Below are 23,637 nucleotides of genomic sequence, written 5' to 3'. Positions count from 1 at the left end.
GATGCTGACTTGCTAAGTTTTTTTAGCCTTTGTTCTGGTTGAATTGGAAAAGAGATTTTAGGTATTCATGAACAGAATGATCTTCAGACCAGTTATGATCACATTTCCAGTCAAAGGGATTTTTTTTCCAGATTTTAACCCTCTTGTTCCTACATCACACCAAATAAAGCTGCACATTAATCTGGGGAAATGGGCAAGACCTTTTATCCAAATGATGTAAATTGACCAGAAATATTAACTGCCAGTTTCCTTCCATAGGTGCTGCCTGACCCTTTGAGATCCTCCAGCATCTTGACTATTGCTCCAGATTCCAACATCTGCAGTCTCTTGTGTCTCTAGTTGGCTTTAATCTGAACCTTTGCATCCTCCAGAAGTTCATATTGTTTTGACTGAGTCAAGGACTGAAAGTGTGGCATTAATTCCATTTACAGCTCATTCTGGTGAAGTTACAGTGAAGAACTATGCCAGCTGTCTGAAAATTCATAGTCATTAATGTTTAAGTGTGTTGCAGACTCACCGTGCTTATGAAGAGGCTCCATTTTCAAAACGTACAGCAGAATAGATGTGACTCCAACAAGCATAATTATTAATCTATTTTCATATTTCATCATGCACTTAAGTTAGGATATCATTTTGAAATATAGATTCTCTCCTTTCCATCATGCAGTCTGTTCTTTGCCTTGGTTTTAAGTTGATTTCTAACCCCTAACTCATTTGTCCTGTTGCTTATTCCTCATTCTTTGTTCATTACACTTCTGTCTGCCGGTCTAATTCAGCCTCAGTTGCTTCCTGTCTTGCACCTGTGCATAATTTCTCTCTGAAGGGTAACTGTCAAACCTCCTGTGGTTGACATCAAAAAAACGTCATTATCTGACCTTCATTACAAGACAACCTCTACGCAACTGTGTAAGCCATTTCAATAAACAATTTGAATCACACCTGCCAATAACATAGAGATTACCAATATTTTAGCGGATCTCATTGGGGCCATTATGTAATATAGTCTGCCTCCAGAATTAGCTTTCTTGAAACAGGTATTATCCATGAAGGTAAATTTTATGCAAAAAAACTGGTTGTTACATATTAAAACATTTTGAAGTAAGCAATACCTTGGAATAATTCAGACAGCTTATAGAATAACAGAATTGGCAACAAGAATAAGCTTCTGTTGTCCATGGACTAGATAAATCCACACAACCTTAATAAACTTCAAATTGGTAGGGAACTACATGTATGAAGGGGGTTTATGGTCATGGAATATTGAGGGGGGGGGGGTGTGCCAGAATACCAGGGAATTCAATAGTAGGATCTTACAGTGAAGTGATGCAGGCGGTATAGGGCTACTCTTTAAAACTCTGCAGGCTCTCTCTAGTGAGCATATAAAGCCAATAAGTTTCAATGTAATACTGCCAATCTACTTACACTTCTTTAGTATGTTCCATGTGCATATTCTTACCTTAAAACTTCCTACAGAAAATCTTAGAATCCAACTGTTGCACCAAAAAGTCTGTTGTAACAAGTTGATATGGAAAATTTTCATTTTTATTATGATGCTGTAGGTTGTCATTTGACCCAGTGGGCTCCCAGCAGAACAATTCAATACTTCTCTTTATTTTCTTGTACCTTGCAACCTTGCACACCCATCAACACCCTTTTGATTCTTCAGCATTTCCCTAAACTAATGGGTGATTAAGAAATTTAAAACTTACCAACATGTCTTTGAGATATAGGAGGAAACCAAAGTCCTTGTGGAAATTCACACAGAGAGAACCGCCCCCTCCTCCCCTTGGTCAGGATTGAACCTGGGTGCAGCAGAAGTGAGTCAGCAGCAGGATGTTATCAACTGGATTAATAGATTTGGTGTCCTGCAATACATAACTGTCTGTAAAAGCTTTACCACTTCTCTGGAAGTTCCATAAGAGAAGTGATGAGAATTCGAAAAAGGCTTTTTCTATACCGCTGTTTCATGAATAAAAAGGGTTTTACTTAAGCTAGTGGTCTGGAGCGATATTCATAGGAGGACTTCATGAGCCAGACTTATTTGCATTCAGATTAGTCTGAATCACACATCAAAAATATCTAAATTACCACAGAATATGGAGAATGCAGTGCAGCCTTGATAAAAGGAATTGAGCCTCCACAATTCAGCATCAGATTGAGAACTAACAGGAAATACTGGACTCGTTCACTCAGCCCTGATGGTTTCACTGCATGTCTCATCAATTTTTAAATAATCTTTTTTCAGGAATGTCTATTTCAGAACTTCATTGAAGCATTCAGTGAAGGTAGCAGAACAGAAGAGCTATAAGAGGAAAAATACATCTCTTGCTTTCTCTGGGATTTTCTGTGGAAAATAAAACCAGCATGTAGTAAAACCCCTGTGTGGGTGATAGCATCTTTATCACACAGGTTATATGTACACCTGAATTTGGGATGGAAGAGGATGGTTGAAATGCCATCAGCCAAACCAGATACCTTGACCTATATTTCAAAGAACAATATCACCTTAGTTATCAGCTTGTGATTTTACACTTACTCACATGTTACTGTTGATAGATTCCAGCATAATTCTAGTCCTGATATTGCACTTTGTCTGCAGTTACACATTTTATCCTTCCGTTTCTTTTGCATTCTTTTAATATTACTCTCAAATCTAGATAGCACCGGAAAAGTACAGCTATATATTCACTTTTCTCATAGAATTTAATATTATTTGATGGAAATCATCAGAGTCTAGAGATCAGCTTCCCTCTGTCACAAAGTCCTTTTGTCATATCTATAATTTGCTGTTCCTTTCTCCTTTAAAGACCGAGACAAAATATTCATTGAACATAGAACATAAAACATTAAAGAACAGTAAAGGTCCTTTGACCCATGATGTTTTGCCAACTTTTAACTTACTCTAACTGTTCCCTCCAAAATAGCCCTCCATATTTTTACCATCCATGTGCTATCTCAGAGTTTCTTAAATGCCCCGTAATATATCTGCCCCGACCACTTCCCCTGGCAGGGTGTTCATGCACTTGCCACTCACTATGTAAAAAACTGAACTCTGACAGTCCTCCTATACTTTCTCTCAGTCATCTTAGAATTATGCCTCCTTGTATTACCCATTTCCCCCTTGATGCACCATCAATAACTCACTCTGAGACGTAAAGGCGAGATACCAGCTTTTATTGACTGGAAGAAGGAACAAGCAGTGGTTGACCACCATACTACATCCTGGAGACAGAGAGGCTGGGCTCAGGCCTCAATAGCCTTTATACCGGGGTCTGTGGGAGGAGCCACAGGAGCAGTCAGCAGGGGGCATGTCCAGACAGGTATATGTAGTTCACCACACCCCTTTGGAAAAAGTCCTTGGCTATCCACTCAATCTATGCCTCTTATCATCTTGTACACCTCTATCAAGTCACCTCTCATCCACCTTCACTCCACAGAGAAAAGTCGTAGCTTGCTTAACTTATCGTCAGACACACACTCACTAATCCAGGCAGCATCCTGGTAAATCTCCTCTGCACCCTTTTTAAAGCTTCCATATCCTTCCTCAATGAGATGACAAGAACTGAACACAACATTCCAAGTGTGGATTAACCAGGGTTTTATAGTGTTGTAACACTGGCCTCTTGAACTCAATCCCCCGACTTGTAAAAGCCAATGATTCTTCGTGTTCCCCTCTGCTATCCGATTCCAAAATGGACATTGTGTCACATGCAGGTGATAATAAATCTGATTCTGATCTTCCTAAGAACCCCATCAACTTGCATGCTAACTTTGAGTGATCTGTGGACATGGACCCCAAGGTTCCTTTGTTCCTCCACATTGATTAGAATCTTGCCATTAAACCTACAAATTCGACTGTCCAAGGTACATCACTTAACACTTATTAAGGTTGAACTCCATCTGCCAATTTGCAGCATAGCTCTGCATCCTGTCAATGTCTTGTTCTAACCTACAACAATCTTCTACACTATCCACAACTCCATCAATCTTTGTGTCATCTTCAAACTTACTAACCTACCCTTCCACTTCTTCATCCAAGTCATTTATAAAAATCATAATAAGCAGAGCTCCAGAACATATCCCTGCGGAACACGGCTGGTCACTGACTAGGAGGCAGAATATGCTCCATCTACAACCATTCTCTGCCTTCATTAGACAAGCCAATTCTGTATCCACAGATCCAAGTTTCCTTGGATCCCATGCTTCCTGACTTTCTGCAGGAACCTGCCTTGGGGAACCTTATCAAACATCTTACTAAAATTGATAAACATGCACCACATCTGTTGTTCTACCTCCACCAATGTGTTTTGTCATATGCGTAAAGAATTCAGTCAGGCACATGAGGCATGACCTGCCCCACACAAAGTCATGCTGACTGTCCCTAATCAGACTATGCTTCTCCAAATGCTCGTAAATCCTGGTTCTAAGAATCTTCTTCAATAATTTGCCAACCAGTGAAGTACGACTCACTGATCTATAATTCCCAGGATTATCCCTACTGCTAGAAATTGAACAAAAGAGTAACATTTGCCATTCTCCAGTCATTTGGTACTACTCCTATGTCCAGTGAGGACACTGATCATTGCCAAAGACACTGCATTTTATTGTCTCACTTCCACTGTAACTTGGACATATGTCCTGTCCAGCCCCAGGACTTTTTTTATCCATATGTTTTTCAAAAATTCTAATACATTGTCTTTCTTAATGTTGAAATGCGTATCAACCTGCTTTACATTGTCCTCACAAATGCCAGGGTCCCTGATACTGACTGGTAAATACTGAAGAAAGGTATTCATCAAAGACCTCCCCTACCACCTATAACTCCAGTTCTATGTTTCCTCTTCTATCCCTGATCAGTACTACCCTCACTCTAGTCATCCTCCTGTTCCACAAATATGGAAAATATCTTGTGGTTTTCCTCAATTCTACTTGCCAAGACCTGCTCATGTCCCTTTCTAGCTCTCCTAAGTCCATTATTAAGCTACTTTCTGACTACCTTGTAACTCTCTAGAGCCCTGTCTGATGCTTGCTTCCAAACCTTAAGTAAGTTTCTTTCTTCCTCTCAACTGGGTGCTTCCATATCTCTTGCCATATGTCTACACTATTTTTATCGCTATGTTGCTAAACTGATGTTTCTCTATAAAGAGTTTCAATTTTCATCGTTTTGTTAAAGTGTTTGAGAAACAGAAGTCTTTATGCCATTATTCTCTTTTACATTCTCTATATCTTAGTTAAAATAGCTTTTGGTTTCTGGTTTTTGGATTCTGGTTAATTGGGCCATTGGTTAATTAGGACAGCCGCTTACTTGGGACAATTCTTAAAGAAACTAATCAAGAAAATAGCGAGGATTTCCATTTATTTGGGACACAATGCCACTTAATACAGAAACTAATCAAGAAAATAGCGAGGATTTCCTTTGTTTATTTGGGACACAGTGCTACTTAATACGGATAGGAAACTGTTGCCCAACATTTTCTGAGCCATAAGTTGCAGAAGGCAGGTAGCCAGGTGACTGTCAAGGGAAGGAAAAGCAAGAGCCAGCCAGTACAGAGTATCCCTTTGGCTACTATTACCACTTTGGATACTATTGGGGGGAATGGCCTACCAGGGAAAAATGCAGTGAACAGGTCTCTGGCACTAAGTCTGGCTCTGTGGCTCAGAAGAGAAGGGGGTGGGAGGGGGGAAAGAATGCAGTAATGATGTGGGAATCCATAGATAGAGAGGTTAGGTAGAAAGCTGAAAGGCAGGACCTCAAAGGTAGTAATTACTCGATTGCTGCCTGTGCCACCTGCCTGTGAGTGTAAGAATAGGATGATTTGGCAGATGAATGTGTGGCAGAGGAAACTAATTTGGCAGGGAGGTGTGAACTGGAGCGATAGGGCTGAGGATGGGGCAGTTGGTACACAAGCAGATGCAGTGTGTAGTGAAACTGTAAGGGAGGGCAGGTAGATGATAGGGCAAAGTAAGATGAGTTCAAGTATGACATGGGGCATAATTGAAATGGGTGATGAAAACAGGACTGAAAGTGTTATATCTGAATGCATGCAGTACACAGAACAAGGTGGATGATCTTGCAGTGCAGTTAGAGGTTGGCAGGTAAGGCATAGTGGGCATCACTGAGTCGTAGCTGAAAGACAATGTTAGTTGGGAGCTTCACAAACAAGGATACACAAAGGACAGGCAAGTGGGCAGAGGGGGTGAGGTGGCTCTGAGAGTAAAAAGTGAAATCAAATCCTTAGAAAGAGGTGACAGACATAGAATCAGAAGATATAGAATCCTTGTAGGCAGAGTTAGGAGACTGCACAGGTAAAAAAAAATCCTAATAAGAAATATATACAGACCTCTGAACAGTAGCCTGGATGTGGCCTACAAATTACAATAAGTGATAGAAAAGACATGTTAAAAGGGCAATGTTGTGATAATCATGGGGAATTTCAATATGCACTTACAGTAGATTGGGAAAATCTGGTTGGTGCTGGATCCTGAGAGAGGGAATTTGTAGAATGCCTATGAGATGTCTTTTTAGAGCAGCTTGTGATTAAGCCCACTAGGAAAGAGGCAAGTCAAATGGGTATTATGTAATGAACCAAATTTGATTACGGTACCATTTGGAGGCAGTGATAATAATTTGATAGAACTCACCCTGCAGATTGAGAGGGAGAAACGAAAGTCAGATGTATCAGTATTACAGTGGAGTAAGGGGAATTACAGAGGCATGAGAGAGTAGCTGGCCAAATTTGATTGGAAGGTGACACGGATGATGGATGATGGCAGAGTATCAATGGCTGGAGTTTCTGGGAGTAATTTGGAAGGCACAGAATACACACATCCCAAAGAGGAAGAAGTATCCTAAAGGCAATCGTGGGTGATAAGGGAAGTCAAAGACAGCATAAAAGTGAAAGAGAGGGCATACAATACAGCAATAATTTAGTGGGAAGTCAGATGATTGGGAAACTTTTAAAAACCATCAAAAGGCAAATATAAAGAGAGAAAAGATGAAATATGAAGGTAAGTTAGCTAACAATATAAAAGAAGATACATGAAGTTTTTCAGATACACAATATAAAGAGTGAACGGGAGCCCAGAGTGGATATTGGGCAACCAGAAAATGATGCTGGAGAGGTAGCTCTGGTAGACAAAGAAATGGTCGACAAACTTAGTAAGTATTTTGTGTTGGTCGTCACTGTGGAAGACACTAGTAGTATGCCAGAAATTTGAGAGTGTCAGAGAGCAGAAATGAGTGTAGCTGCAATTATTGAGGAGAAGGTGCTTGGGAAACTGAAAGGCCTGAAGATAGATAAGTCACCTGGACCAAATTCTCTACAGTCCAGAGTTCTGAAAGAGATAGCTGAAGAGATTGTGGAGGCATTAGTAATGATCATTCAAGAGTCACTAGTTTATGGAAAGATTCTGGAGAACTGGAAATTTGCAAATGTCATTCCACCCTTTAAGAAGTGAAGGAGGCACAGAAAAGGAAATTATAGGCTAGTTAGCCTGACTTCTGTGGTTGCTAAGTTGTTGTGGTCCATTATTATGGAAGAGGTTTTACGATACATGGGGCACATGATAAAATAGGCAAAAATTAGCATGGTTTCCTTAAGATGAAATCTTGTCTGACAGATCTGTTGGAATTCTTTCAGGAAGTAACAGACAGGGTCAGTGGATGTTATTTACTTGGATTTTCAGATGGCCTTTGACAATGCACTGCACATGAAGACACTTAACAAGATAAGAGATGGTATAACAGGAAAGATACTAGCATGGATAGAAGATTAGCTGACTGGCAGAGGCACATAGTGGGAATAAAAGGGGGCTTTTCTGGTTGGCTGCTGATGACTAGTGGTTGTCCGCAGGAATCAGTGTTGAGACCGCTTCTTTTCATGTTAAGCTTTTGGATGATGGAATTGATGGCTTTGTGGCCAAGTTTGAGGACAATATGAAGGTAGGTGGAGGGTCAGGTAGGGTTGAGGAACCAGAGGAGTCTGCAGAGGAACTTAGTTTAGGAGAGTAAATGGGAGATGGAATATAGTATGGGGAAGTTTATGGTCATACACTTTGGTAAAAGGATTATAGGCATAGATTATTTTCTAAACAGGTGGAAATTTCAGAAATCAGAGGTACAAAGGGACCAGAGAGTCTATGTGCATCAGGTTAGAGTCCCTTATCTAAGAGCAAATGCACTGGCATTGGAGAGGGTCCAGAGAAGATTCATGAGAATGAGTGTTTGATTGCTCTGGGCCTGTACATGCTGGAGTTTTGAAAAATGGTGGTGGGGGTGGGGAGGGGAGGGATATTATTGAAAGGCCAAGTGGATGTGGAGAGGATGTTTCCTGTAGTGTGTCTAGGACCAGAGGGCACACCCTCTGAATAGAGGGATGTTCATTTAGAATAGAGATAAGTAGGAATTTATTTAACCCATGGGTGGTGAATCTGTGGAATTCATTGCCATAGAAGGCTGTGGAGACCAAGTCACTGGATATATTTAAAGTGGAGGTTGATAGATTCTTGATTAGTCAGGGTGTCAAAGGTTACAGGGAGAAGGCAGCAGGATGGGGTTGAGAGGGATAATATATCAGCTAAGATGGAATGGCAAAGCAGAGTCAATAGGCTATTTGGCCAAATTCTGCTCCCATGCCTTATGGTCTTATAACTTTCACCTTCCAGCCTTCACATTCTTCTCTATTTCTGCCATCTTCATAAAGATTGCACCATGTCATATCCTCTTCTGCTCTCTCTCTTATTTTGCCAGAACCTTTCCATTCACAACTTCACCCCACCCATTATGGCCCTTTCCCTTGCAACTCCAGCCATTGCAGTACTTATTCTTTCACCACTTCCCTCCCCACCAACAAATGACCCAAGCAGTCTTTCTAAATGAAGCAACGATTTATTTGCACTTCTTCCAATCCAGGGTACTGGGTTAGTTAAATTAGTTAAATTTATATGCATATAGAGGTCTTCTTTCCTGGTGATTCATTTGTGCTGATGATTATCTTTACAAAGATTCACTTATATGGAGGAATTTTATATATCTCTTTGCCGCTAACTCAGAGTACAAGTCTATTGAAGTGGGTAGTAGTATTATTCGTTGTCTTCAGCTTATTTTAGTGAGATTTGTTGTCTCCATACAGTTGCAACCATTAGTCTGCCATTATAGATGTTGTAAAAACTGACAAAAATGATTGGACAAGAATTACATTTTCTATCACACATGAAATGCTGGAGGAACTCAGCAGACCTGGCAGCATCTTTGGAAAAGAATGCAGTTGACGTTTTGAGCTGAGACCCTTCAGTAGGACTATCTAGTCTGAGTTATCTCAGCTGGTGCTTCTCCCTTTAGGATAGCTAGACTTCATATTTTTTCTAATGGTAGACAGCTGTATTCATTGGTGGTTATAATGGACTGTGCATTATATGGAGAAATAAGAGAATTTAGAAGTTGGAATCTGGAGTAAAAATAAAACTACTAGAAAAAAAACAGTGATTGAAGCAATATCTGTAGAGACTAAAGGGATGGTTGAATATTTTGGGCTGAGACCCTACTTTAACACTGGGGGTAGGTGTAACGTGTAAAGATGGCCAGTCTATAGAAGTGCAGGTAAGAGGTAGGATAGGAACTGGTTGGTGATAGGTGGAACCAGATGAGGTAGGAAATGATAGGCAGATGAAATTGAATGAGGTGGTGGGGCAATGTAAAAGTGAACAAAGGCTGAGGGAACCTCAGAGTGTGCCACACTGCAAGCGCCAAATTTAGCAGACCAGGTTGGAGGAGGTGCACATAAATTTCTGCCCCACCTAGAACACTATTTAGTCCCTGGATGGTGGAGAAGGAGAAGGTGAAGGGACAACTGTCACTGGTTGCAAGGTAGAGCCCCAAGAATAATGGAGGGGTGGGTGTGAAGAATTGAGGAGACCAGGAGCAAGCAATCCCTGTGAAAAGCAGAAATGGAGGGAGGGGGAAAGATGCGACTGGCGATGGTATGCTGTTGGAACTTGCTGGAGTGGTGAGGGATGATATACTGGATGCAGAGGCAGAGGGCTAAAAGAGGAACTCATTTCTGTCTGGTTTTCAGGATAATGATGTTTTCCAGCAATATTTTATCAAACTTATTTGAGTTATCTCATAATTCTTCTTTTAACAATCTGTGACAGTATCAATTTGTACACCAAAACATTGCTTGCTAAGTAACATCTTTCTTTTGGAAATCTGTTTGCTTGCTATTTTTACTGGTTACACCACAGTTCAAAGTTCAATGTACACCTATTACCAAAGTACTATACATATAGGTCACCATATGCTACCCTAAGATTCATTGTCTTACAGGCATTCACACTAGAACTAAAAAATTCAATAGAATCAATGAAAAACTACTTACAGAAAAAGGCTGACAAACAGCCAATGTGCAAAAGAAGACTAATGGTGAAAATACAAAAAAAATTTTATAATGAAATAGCAAGTACAGTAAATAATACTGAGAATGTGTGTTGTAGAATCCTTGAAAATGAGTGTAAAGGTTGTGCATCAGTTCAGTGTTGAGATGAGTGAAATAAATCGTACTGGTTCAGCAGCTTGATGGTTGAAGGGAAATAGTTGTTCCTGAACCTGGTGGTGTGCAGCCCAAGGCTCTTGGTGGGGTCCTTGGTGATGGATGCTGTTTTCTTGTGGCAGACACAATGCAATACTAATTCTTCATGGTCTAAATGAATTTGCAAATTTTAAAGGCTTCCTTTCTGTTGCCATTTCAAATTACTATTGAGATTACTTTGATAAAAAAAATGTTTAGGCCTTGATTTAACATGTTGTTCAAATATGACTTCTTTTTGTAACTGCAGTACTTGGCTGTTCTAAGCTGGTGAATGATGTCAATGGCAATGATAACAACTGACTGAGCTTCTCTTGCCATGTATGTACTTTGCATTCAGTTGCTTATTGTTGGACCACTACAGCTCTCTTACTAGGAAATGCAGCTGTACAAGATTGTACAAGAAGCTGTACAAGCTTGTTCAAGCTGTACAAGAAGCTGTCTGTTGCTTCTGGTGGACAAGATCCTCTTGCATCCTTGGATGACATTTTCATCACTGAAGCAGTTTTATGTACAAGTTTGAATGCAACGCATGATATTAGAAAGCATCAAAATTGAGAGGGAGGAGAAGTTCTCTTAGAGAATGACTTACACTTATCATCTTGCCTTGCCTCTGGCATCTTGTCCCAAAATTACAGCTTCCAGATTTGGATTAAAATAATCTTCCAATTTTTGTGTGACATCTTGAGATATCTTTCACCTTGCATGCATGAGAAGATTTGTCAGTGTACTGTATGTTTCTGGCCCAGTCTCTGTCAAATTGATTTTTTTCCCACTGGCATATCATATCATTTTGAGCTGTTATGGTAATACCTTTTACTTCAACTTCCTAATCTGTAAAAAAAAAAGTCCATTTAATCAATAAATAAATCAAACATTTCTGGAGTTTGATGCAGCCACGTGGAGCTGCCATGTTGTTTCCATTGTCTACAACAATGACAAGGTCAAACTTCAAGTTTAGTTTTGTCCATTGTTGGTGCATGAACAGATAAACTAGATTCCATGAAGGGTCCGAAGAAGAGTGAAGTCAGCATTGAGCAGTGATGTTCATATTGAATGGTGAGGCTGACTTGAAGGGTCTGATGTCCTGCTCCTGCTCCTGCTTCTATTGATCACAGGAAAGCACAACAAAAAGATCAGTTCTTATTATCGTCTTGTCACCATCACCATTTTATAAAGTCCTCACACATTGATTCAAGCATACGATCTGTTGAAAATTGTTTATTTGCAAGCCATATTAATTACCCTGTTTTCCTCTTTACTCTTCATGATACTGCTATAAGTTTTGTATCTGTAATATGGTTACATTGTTCCTAAGCAAAATTTGTGCACGGTTCTCCTGCCCAACATATTCATTGCACACAAACGGTAAGATTCCTCATAATACTAGGTCCATGTTTATGGACTATGAGTTGTACTAGATATGTTATATCAGCATATTGCAATTACCTTCTGAATCAAAATTTGTTCATGGTTCTCCTGCCCAACATATTCATTGCACACAAACAGTAAGATTCCTGATAATATTAGGTCAATGTTTATGGATCATGAGTTGTACTAGGTATGTTATATCAGTATATTGCAATTACCTTCTGAATCATGTTGATATTGTTTCTTCTGGTTCATGCTCCTTAAACACTATCACCATCTTATTGAAATTTCCTCATTACCCCTTTCCTTAACAAGTTAATTCTAGATTCTTTCAAACTACTGTTCCATTTCGAATTCCCTTACCTCTTTGAAGTCTTTGACTATGTTACTGCTTCCCAAATTTGTTCACCATGTTTCCTCAAACTTCTTATTTGAAACGCCTCAGACCTAGTGCCAAAAGGGCTCATATTACAATCACTAATGATATATTATGCAATTAAATCTAGATACATCTGGGACTTGTCTGTTGAATTTAGTATGTTTAAACACACTATCTTCCTCTCACTGTTTCCCACTTAATTGGGATTGCTGAAATATACTGTCCTTATTTGCAGTAGAGTTGCAAGTTTACAAGCAAAATATACCCTATTTTTGCACATATTTTATTATGTTGCTTTACTTCAAGAACAGGGACATAATAGACTTCAGATACTGGAATCTGGAGCAATACAAAGGGCACTGAAAGAGCTCAGCAGCTCAGGTAGTATTGACGGAGTGAAATGGACAGTCGGCATTCAGGTCAAGACCCTTCATTTTGACCCATGTCAATTGTCCATTTCCCTCCATACACACTGCAAGGCCTGCTGAATTCCTCCAGGATCTTTTATGTAGCTTACTGCAAGGGCATATTGGTTGTCTATGCATGAGATGCCTTTCATGAAATTCTATATCTTACTGACAGAAGTCAATGAAAGCTTCCCTGTACTGTTGTCAGAACTCCAGTTATTTTATTTTCAGTGCCTTATTCTGAGGGCTTCAGCCTCAAAGACGCCTGGTTATGTGCCAATGTGCCTAATTCGAATATATTATAATGTAATTTGCATTGCACTCATGATTGGAAACTGTAAAAATGGTTTGACACACTTGAATTAACCAGAAGGATAGAACACCAAAATTGCATCTCAAGGTATGCTTTACAAATGGATGCATAAATGTGCAATATGTGTCATAGACATTAATGGTGTAAAAGCAAATGCAATTTGCCTTCAGATGAGCTGCTGTGAGGGTACTGTGTTGTGCAATGTGTACTGATTGTTGTAGTGGGATTATACCATTATTTATCAGGGTACCATTAGTCAGTCTTTTTAACAGTGACTTACAAGCCTATTCACTAAGTAGTATATATGACAATATGATGCAGTTAAATTTGATAAATTCCACATCATAGCTTAATACTGCAATGCTTACAACAGAAGTTATTTTATTAAGTTGCGTGTTATAGCTTGAATACAGTATTCATGATCTGTACCAGCAAGCAGAATTCTTAATGTAGCATCAATCAATTTGAATTATGGTCTATGTTGGTTGTTATATAAAAGAAAATCATGTTACACTGTGAAGAGAAAAATACAGACAGTAATTGTTTGGTCATAAGGAGTTGAGGAATTGTACAGCACAGAAATATGCCCTTCGCCTCCACTCCTGCACCACCTCTACCCACCCCGTGTTCACGCTGATCTTTTCTCTCTCCATCTATACTCCTGCCATTTGTTTGCATTACTCATCCTCTTACTGAAAACACCCTTTAAAGAATCACATTTCTGGACATTGTTATGCATTGCTACTGCCCTTTTGGGTATCTGGACTGTGGTCTGTCTTACTATACATCTCTTGTATCACAAGTGAAACTAACACTAGCGAGTTGGTTTGCTTTATTTGTTCCTTGATAAGAGATAATAAATTTTAATTTGAATATGTATGACAGCAGAGCCTTACGATTGTTACACATCAGATACCCCATTGAAAGTGTACAGCTGCTTCTTAAAGAGCTGAATAGAAGCACTCAAAAATAGCACGTTTCCTTTGAGGTGGGCAACTTCTTAATAATTTTCGCAGAGAAGGTAAATTATCAAAAACATTGGAATTCAAATGCTATGAGCATAACATTCCTGCTTAATTCCTGGGATGTACCTATTGATGTTGCCTTGCTGTTAACCCCACTAAAAGATTCAGTGTCAGTGCAGAGCTATCTGTTTTACATGCTGCTGGCTGGCACTCTATGACTATAAGTACTGTTCTAATATTCTCATTGTCCAGCTTCCAGGGCCAATGGAGAGCATGTTTTTTGACAGCCCCTTTCATAATTGAAGAAAAGTGGTGCAATGCAAAAGATCCCTGCTTCCTTTGCCAACCAAGAAAAGAGTCAAATCTGAACCCATGGATTCAGGTTCAGAATCAGAATCAGGTTTAATATTATAGACATTTGTCATGAAATTTATTGTCTATGTGGCAGCAGTACATTGCAATACACTATAATAGAGAAAAAATTCATTAATTACAGCAAGTATATAATTGTTAAATAAGTTATGCAAAAATAGAATTTAAAAAGTTGTGAGGTAGTGTTCACGGGTACAATGTCCATTCAGAAATCGGATGACAGCGGGGAAGAAGCTGTTCCTGAATCGTTGAGTGTGTGCCTTCAGGCTTCTGTATCTCCTTCCTGGTGGTAGCAATGAGAATAAGGCATGATCTGGGTGATGGGGTGTTTGTGAGACTGGAAACTGGTTGAACAATAGATTCCAGATTGGGAATGAGGAACCTGAATATGGAAGCCCTATCTCATAGCCACTATCTTGAAGCTGTGTCCTCTCTGGTATGGGAAGCTCTGTTTGAGGTGAATGAAAGATCCATTCCTAATTGCCAAAACAGTAATGGGTATATTCAGTCTTCTGACGCAAGTAAGCTTGGAGTTCTGAATAAATACAAGACTTGAATGTTGTATATTGTTTTACCTCACTTTTCTTTTAACAGTAATGGATGATGATACAATTTATTGTATCTAGTATCTTGGCAATATATGATTATTTGCATAAATTTTACTTAGCTCAAGTGGATAAATAATTGGGGTCAGAACAAGACTATATTTCAAGAACTAAATATTGCAGGAAGACTGGAGAGGAGCTGAGGAGTGGCTTTAACAGTAGAATCTTATTATTGTTTTGCCATTCTGATTCTAAGCTGGCAACTGGATAGACTGATAGACTAGTGTGCTGCTGGGAAACCCAGTAGCAGGAGTCTGTCAGATGTAACTGGGGATATTCCCAGCAATCTGAAATGACCATTTCTGGTGAAAGAGCCAAATGAGAGGGAAAAAGATCAGGACTGTTTTGTGAAGATCGGGGGCCCAGGAGGCAGTGAGGCAAAGATCAAAGGGAGGTCATGCACTTCATGGCAGCAAGCAGAGGCTATGTAAAGGGAATAAAAGGACCTTTTTGCTTTTCCTGACCTAAATTCAGTGCTAAAACAAATTACTTCCTTGCTTGAAACAGCACTTCTGTCTTTGCATTTGCAGCCAAGTTTTTCAAGCCTTAGGCCAGCTAAAGTTAAATTTAAATCAGGATCCCAGATGCACTGTGGGAGTCAAATTTTAATATTATGATGAGGATTTGTGCTACTGAAGAGCAGAATACAGACATATCAGGCAACAATGGATCTATGGGTTTAGATCTCATATAATGTCCTCATTCCTGTCCCTTACTCCCCCAGTGTTTTCATGATCATTGCAGTAACTTTTAATATTTATCCCCAAACAGTTTAGATATAATCTGGGAGGAATCTGTCTACTTATAAAGATATCTCATTGTGTGTCATGTACTAAATATTAAACATGTATCTGGATGAAAATAATTTGGACTATAATATCTTAACAAACAATCCTCATTGCAGAAATATGACAGGAAATGAAACAAGGCCTGAATGGGAAACAAATGATTATTAACATTTTTCCTAAAACTGTTTTTGATAATTATACTATTTCCCCCTTCTGGTCAAATGGTGCCAACATTCAACGCGCTCTTGGTTGATGTTTTCCAGGTAGCCTACAAAAATATCTGTTTTACTTCTTTTACGTCTGTTTTTCACCTTAAATATGTTTCTGGGACTGTTAGAGCCTGCGATTTACAGTTTGGTGATTTGTTAAGTGATCCAGAGCTTTGCTGTCTCCAAGTAGATTCCGGGAAGCGAGTATCTCGATGTGCAGAAACCTAGAGACAGGGCTGATGTTCAATTCCATTTCGCTGATTAAAGCATCCATTAATTGTTGATTAAAGCATTGAGATGATTTAGGCATCAAAGCAAATGTAGGAGGCAAGTGAGAATTCAGTGCTGACTGCCTGCTTTGTCTGTGAGTGGCCTATTGCTGTGTGGCTTGCTGTGGCAAGTGGTAGGCCTCTGCCTTACGTGGTGTCCCTTTCTTTCGATGATGTCAGAGGATGGCATTGTGGTTCTTTGTTTATGGATTAGACTATTATGTTTATGTACTGTGGACATTTTTAGACTTGTGGTTTTTATATTCTGTGTTTTTATTGCCCATTCCTTTTTCACTTTGTTGTGTGAGAGGAGGGGTTTGGGGATTTATGTTCTTGTTCTATTTTGTGTGGGGTAGGGGGGTTGATGATCTGGATGCCATTCTTTTTGTGCAGTGCGGGTGTTTGATGTTTCTCTCTGTATGACTTTTATGTTCTTTCTTTGTTTTGTGGCTATATAGAGAAGACAAATCTCAGAGTTGTATATGGATACATACTTTGAAAATAAATGAATTTTTGAATCCTCTGACTTGCAATCCATAGTCAAGCTGCTATTGGGTAATGATTTAATTACAGTGGCTAGGAGAAGATCCCAATGCAACATTCTCTTTATGATTACGGGCAGTCCCCGGGTTATGAACGAGTTTGGTTCCTCAGTCCATCTTTAAGTCAAATTTGTACGTAAGTCGAAACAAGTACATCCGGTATTATTTAGTGTCAGTTAGTCAAACGTTTGTCTTAGTATATAATATATATTTTACCTTTCTATGCATATAAAACACTTCAGAAACGTATGTATTCCAATAATTAAACCACTGCATTGCTTAGTAGTAATTGTAGCTTTCATCGGGGCAGGGCCTTTCACATGCTCCATTATTCTCACTTTATCTGTTATCCTTTACAATTGTTCTGATCATTGACTGACTGTAGCTTAATGCTTTTCCAATGACCGATGGCATTTCACCTCTTTCCAAATGCTTTATTATTTTCAATTGTGATCGCTTCCCATCAATGGAACAGAAACACTGCGGGCGGTGGGTCCCGACCTCCACTGGCTCCCGAGGTCCACTGGGTCTAAGAACCACCGTACTGAATTCCCTGGGTCCTAAAGTCCACCGCACTGAGACAGGTTAAATGGGACAAGTGGGGGCTGTGCTGGGTTTGGGTATTTGATCCTCCACAATATTCCGCATGGGAATTTAAACTGGAGGTGGCAGTGTTTTTTTTACGAGGTTGAGTTGCGAGCTCGACATCAACCTGGCACGGACGGTACAGGAGTCACTGGATCGACATCAACCTGGCACGGGAGTGGTCTGTCACTGGATTGAATTTGGGAACCTCTGTTCTCGAGCCCAGCACTGATCTCACTGCGCCGCCAGCCGACCGGAATGGTGCAGGGGGAAGGTGGAGTCAGGGTGAATCTTGCTAAGAAAAAGTTAAGCCAAATACAAAGTTACACACTCACAGTGTCAACGGCAACAACTTGAAATGGTGGAAGGCATTGCGATCCACCTTAAAATGGCTGACGGCGTTCTCCTTCCTTGGTTCGTAAGTAAATTGTCCGTAAGTCGGATGTTCATAACTTGGGGACTACCTGCATGATGTTAAATAGATAAAAGAGATGCCCTGATAGATATACGTAATTTTGTGATAGCAAGTAAAATTGATAAATATAGAGATTCTGCAGATGCTGGAAATCCAGAGCAACACACACTATATGCTGGAGCAATTCAGTAGATCAGGCATAATCTATGGAAAAAGCAATCAACACTTCGGGTCAAGACTCTTTATCAAGATTGATCTCCTTATAATTATATTATATTGATGCCCTTATATTTCTTGTGTGATATTAGGGGAAATATTCTACTTGTATAAATACCTCAATAATTATGTTCCAATGATCTCTAGTGTCATAGAGATGTCCATCCATACAATCCCATTTGTTCCATGACCTATGTCTTGGTGATTCTAGTGATTAGCTAGGTATTTCTTAAATATTGTGAAAGTACCCAGTTCCACAAGCAGTGTATTCCAGTTTCCAAGTAACCTCTATGTGAAAAAATTCTAACTCTCTCAACCATAATCCACATGTAGTTTTAAATTCCTTTGAAGGGGGGAAAGTTTCCACCTATAAGACCATAAGGCGGTAAGACATAGGAGCAGAATTAAGCCATTCAGCCCATTGAGTCTGCTCTGCCATTCCATCATGGCTGCTTCCAGATCTGTACACCTGCCTTCTCACCATATCATTTGGTGCCCTGACCAATCAGGAAACAATCAACTTCTGCCTTAAGTGTATCCACGGACTTGAGCTCCACCGCAGTCTGTAGCAGAGCATTCTCCACATTTATTACTCTGGCTAAAAGAAAATCCTCCTTATCTCTTCTAAATTTTGAGGCTGTGCTCTCTAGTTCTGGATACCCCCACCATAGGAAACATCCTCTCCACATTCACCCTATCTAGTCCTTTCAACATTCGGTAGGTTTCAATGAGATCCCCCATGCATTCTTCTAAATTCCAGTGAGTACAGGCCTAAGCTGTGAAACGCTCCTCATATGTTAACCCCATTATTCCCGGAATTGTGAACCTCCTCTGGACTCTCTCCAATGACAACACATCCTTTCTGAGATCTGAGGCCCAAAACTGTTCACAATACTCTGAGTGCAGCCTGACTAATGTCTTACAAAGGCTCAGTGTTATCTCCTTGTATTTATATTCTATTCCCTTTGAAATAAATGCTAACATTGCATTTGCCTTCTTTACCACAGACTCGACCTGTAAATTAGCCTCTGCACCTCTGATGTTTGAGTTTTCTTCCTACTTATGTAATAGACTGCACTATTGTTCCTTTTACCAAAGTGCATTATCATTCCCAACACTGTATTCCACCTGCCACATTCTTGCCCATTCTTCCAATTTGTTTAAGTCCTGCTGCAATTGCATTTCTTCCTCAGCACTGCCTACCCCTCCACCTATTTTCATATATCCACAACCTTTGCCACAAAGCTATCAATTCCACTATCCAAATCATTGACAAACAATGTGAAAAGTAGTGGTCCCACTACTGACCCCTGAGGAACACCACTAGTCACTGGTAACCAACCAGAAAAGGCACCTTGTATTCCCACTCACTGCCTCCATGGCAGTATCTTTCCTGTAATATCATAGGATTTTATCTTGTTAAGCAGCCTCAGCTATGCCCCTTAAAATTTTGCGTATCTCTATCAGGGCCACTCTCAGCTTTCTCCGCTCCAAGGAAAATAAACACAGCCAACACAGTTTCTCCCATCGCTCCAGTACTCTGTCTCAGGCAACAGCTTGGTGAATCTACACTCCATCCTCTCAAGTACAATTCCATTTCAGGGTATCAATTATTGAAAATGCATCTGGATCAAAACAACTTGCAACCGCTTAACACTGGCAACTAGTTTTCTTTATCTTTAAGGCTTATTCATAATTTCCAACCTCAAAGTAATTCACATTCAGATAATTCACCGACTATCCAAATATCTGCAACAATTGTATGAATTGTATATATCCATGGAATCCACAAAAAAGGAAAAAAGAAAGTAGGAAGCATAACCTTGAATTTGATTCACTAGGAGTTTACACAGCATGGTTGCCATAGGTATTTTGTGACTAAGTATGTGAAGCTCCGAAGTCGCCAAGTGCCACACTCAGTCTTTGACTACAATGCCTAGAAATTGGATTTCACCGTTATTTGCTGTGTCAAATGGGTAATGTTATCTTCCAGTTTGAGAACCCCTAAAAATCTTGTAAAAGATTTCTTTACCATCCTATCAACTTGTGAAGTCACTTAGAGATACCAAGGTCCTTCTGTATGTAAATTTTGTTAAGGTTTAATCATTAACTGTGTACTTTCCCTTTACACTTGATCTATCAGAATGCAACACCTTACACTTGCCCAGATTAAATCCACCTACCAATTCTTTGCCCATATCTATAACTAATCTCTATCCTGCTGTATCCTTTGGCAATCTCTTACACTATCCACAATACCACTAATCTTTGTGTCATCTGCAAATCAACCCACTCATCAATTTTGTACCCAAGTCATATCACAAACAGCAGAAGCCTCAGTATGGTTCCCTGCAAAATGCCACTAGTCATGGATCTCCAGCCGGAATAAGACCGATCAACCGCTACCCTTACTGTCCGTCTTCGCTAGGCAAGCTAATTCTGAATCTAAATGTTAAGTAAATTTATTATCAAAGTATATATCTGTTTCCACATATCACCTTGAGATTCATTTTCTTGCAAGCATTTACAGGGAAAAAAGAAACAACTTTTCAAAAAAAGAGAGAATTTTATGAAAATTTTTATGAAAAGAGAAAGACTGACAAACAGCCAGTGTGCAAAAGAAGACAAATTATACGAATAAAAAGTAGCACTGAGAACATGAATTGTAAAGAGTCCTTCAAAGTTAGTCTGTGGGTCACAGAATCAGAGTAATGGTGAATGAAGGTATCCATGGCTGTTCAGGAGCCTGATAATAATAGTTCCTGAACTTCATGGTATGGCACCTTAAAACCATTTGCTTCAGGCAGATGGGGCTCGTGGAAAAGGCTCTAAAAACCTGAGGAAAGATCCGGAGCTGGAGTCCCCAATGCGGTCCTACATTGAGTCAATGCTGACTGGCAACTCTTGCAATGCTGCTGGTGCCAAACTGTATCGGTCTCTACCGTTCCTTTGGATTCGTCAGATGCATGGAGAGAGGGAGCCTGCTACATGGGCAACAGTTTGCTCTCCATATCGTACTGCCCTGGCATGTGTATCATTTAGACAGCTGGGATGCAACGTTACCCCAACAAACAAAGGGGCTCCTAGTCCAATAGTCATATCAACCATTTGTGATTTCACAGCTCCTAATCATGTAAGACTGTCTCAATTGACTAAAATCAGAGATATTTGAAAAAAGTTGAAAAAAATCAACAATAATGAAAACGTAAAAGACCATGAAATAATTTAAAACTAAATTTATTTGAAAACATATTAAGTATTAGGAAAAAGAATAGGCATCTGGCCTTTTGAACCAGTTCAGTCATTCATCAGCATCATGAATATTCTACCACAACCTATTTTTCCTGCATAATTCCAATATTACTTGTTTGTCTTAATATCTAGAAACCAATCTCTCTCTGTTTTGAATAAACTCAAGGGCTGAGCTTTTATGAACCTACGAGGAATGGAGAGGGTGCAGAATTCCACCCTTTTCATCCAGGGGAACTTCTTCCTGATTTGAGGCAGTGAAATGTTTCTTTTAAGTCATAGAGAGACTTTCATACCAGTAAACTTTAGAGAATATAGGCCTAGTTTACTTAATATCTTTTAAATTGAACTCATTCTTCTAGCAATCAACGTGTTGAATCTTTGTAAAATTCCTACTGGGGAAAATATAATTTTTTGGTAAGGAGACTAAATCTACATGCAATGTTCATGGTCTCACCCAACAGTATATAATTCCATTAAGATCTATTTACTCTTGTACTCAGATCTTATTGTAATGAAAAACAACATGCCATTTGCCTTCCAAATCATTGTTGCACTAGCATGCTGGTTATCAGTTAATTGTGCACAAGGCCCTTTAAACATTAAGTACCCAATCTCACACCACTAAAAAGATTCTTTTTTTGTTTATGGCAATAAAATAATTAAATTTAAAATTTCCACATTATTTACCTTGGCAACCATGTCTACCAAAGCTGCTGAAAAGTTTGCTAGTGTTATTAAGAAGGTATATGGTGTGTAGGCCTTCACCAACCATGGGACAGAGTTCAAGAGCCATGAAGTAACATTAAAACTATATAAAACCTTAGTTAGGCCCCATTTGGAGTTCTGTGTTCAGTTCTGGTCACCTCATTACAGAAAGGATGTGGATACTATAGACAGAGTGCAGAGGAGATTTACAAAGATGTTGCCTGGATTGGAGAGCATGCCTTATTGGAATAGATTGAGTGAACTTGGCCTTTTCTCCTTGCAGTGAAGGAGGATGAGGGGTGACCTGATAGAGGTGTGTAAGATGATGGGACGTATTGATCGTCTGGATAGCCAGAGACTTTTTCCCAGGGCTGAAATGGCCGACATGAGGGGGGCATAGTTTTAAGGTACTTGGAGGTAGGTACAAGGGGGATGTCAGAGGTAAGTTTTTCACACAGAGAGTGGTGGGTGCATAGAATGCACTGCCAGCGAAAGTGGTAGAGGCCGATACATTAGGGACTTTTAAGGTGCATGGAGCTTAGTAAATTAGAGAGCTGTGCAATAGGAAAATTCTAACAGCTTCTACACAGTCGGCACAACATTGTGGGCCGAAGGGCCTGTATTGCGCCGTAGATTTTGTATGTTCCTATGTTTCTATATTCCACATATCATGTTCTTGACCAATCACTCAACTTGTCTACAACTCCTTTAATCATCTTTATACCCTGTTGACTCATAATCCAGCCCAGTTTATGTATTATTAGCAAACTTACAATTATAACATTTGATCCCCTTAGTCAAATTATTAGTATAGATTGTGAATCACTTGCTAAGCAGTAATCGCTTCATTAGTTAATCAATCACAGGAGAGAGAGAGAGAAAACGTGTAACTACTGACTTGTTTGCCCAGCATATGAATTTGGAAAAAATTTTGGAATCTACTGTACATATAATGCAAACAACTGAAAAAAGAGCAATAGGATTGAGCAGAGACAGTGTGGATTTATGAATGGGCGATTGTGCTTGACCAGCCTATTGGAGTTTAGTTACACTCAATTACTCCCACACTTTAATTTCCTTTTTGCTGACTAATTCACAATTTAATAATAATGATAATAATAATAATAAGTACTTTATTGATCCCGAGTGGGAAATTCTTTTGTTACATCGGCAACATTTAAAAACACACTTAGCAGTGTGCAGACTTAATTAATAATAAAGTACAGAATAATAAAATACACAATAACAATGTACCAATGTGCAATAATAACATATGAAATAATAAAGCAGATACTCTTGTACTATGATGCATGTTCTCCTGTGGCCCAGAGATGAACTGTTGTCTATGGTTATTGCATTTGGTGGGAAAGATTTTCTGTAATGATCCTTGTGACAGCAGAGCTGAATGAATCTGTTCAAAAAAGTGCTCTGCTGCTTATTCAGTAGATCATGGAGAAGATGTGCCTGATTGTCCAAAATGGATAATAGTTAGTTTAGTCACCTCCTCCCCACCACTAACTCAGAAGTTTATGCATGAATATTATTCGCAGTTTAATTTCTGACCAACCCCTTATCAATAAATCTCCCAAAAACCTACTTACATATTATTCTAAACACAAAAGATTCTGTAGATGTTAGAAATCTTGAGCAATGCACACAAA

At 39.4% G+C, this 23,637-nt stretch overlaps 1 long non-coding RNA gene across 2 annotated transcripts in view; it reads left to right on the top strand.

Annotated features, from left to right (window-relative positions):
* Positions 1–23,637, top strand: part of LOC132395014 (uncharacterized) — a 183,066-nt gene that overhangs the window by 93,481 nt on the left and 65,948 nt on the right. The window lies entirely within an intron of this gene.

Source organism: Hypanus sabinus, chromosome 6 (genome assembly GCF_030144855.1).
Source record: "Hypanus sabinus isolate sHypSab1 chromosome 6, sHypSab1.hap1, whole genome shotgun sequence".
In the NCBI taxonomy this organism is placed as follows: domain Eukaryota; kingdom Metazoa; phylum Chordata; class Chondrichthyes; order Myliobatiformes; family Dasyatidae; genus Hypanus; species Hypanus sabinus.
This window is presented reverse-complemented; position numbering and strand designations above follow the sequence as displayed.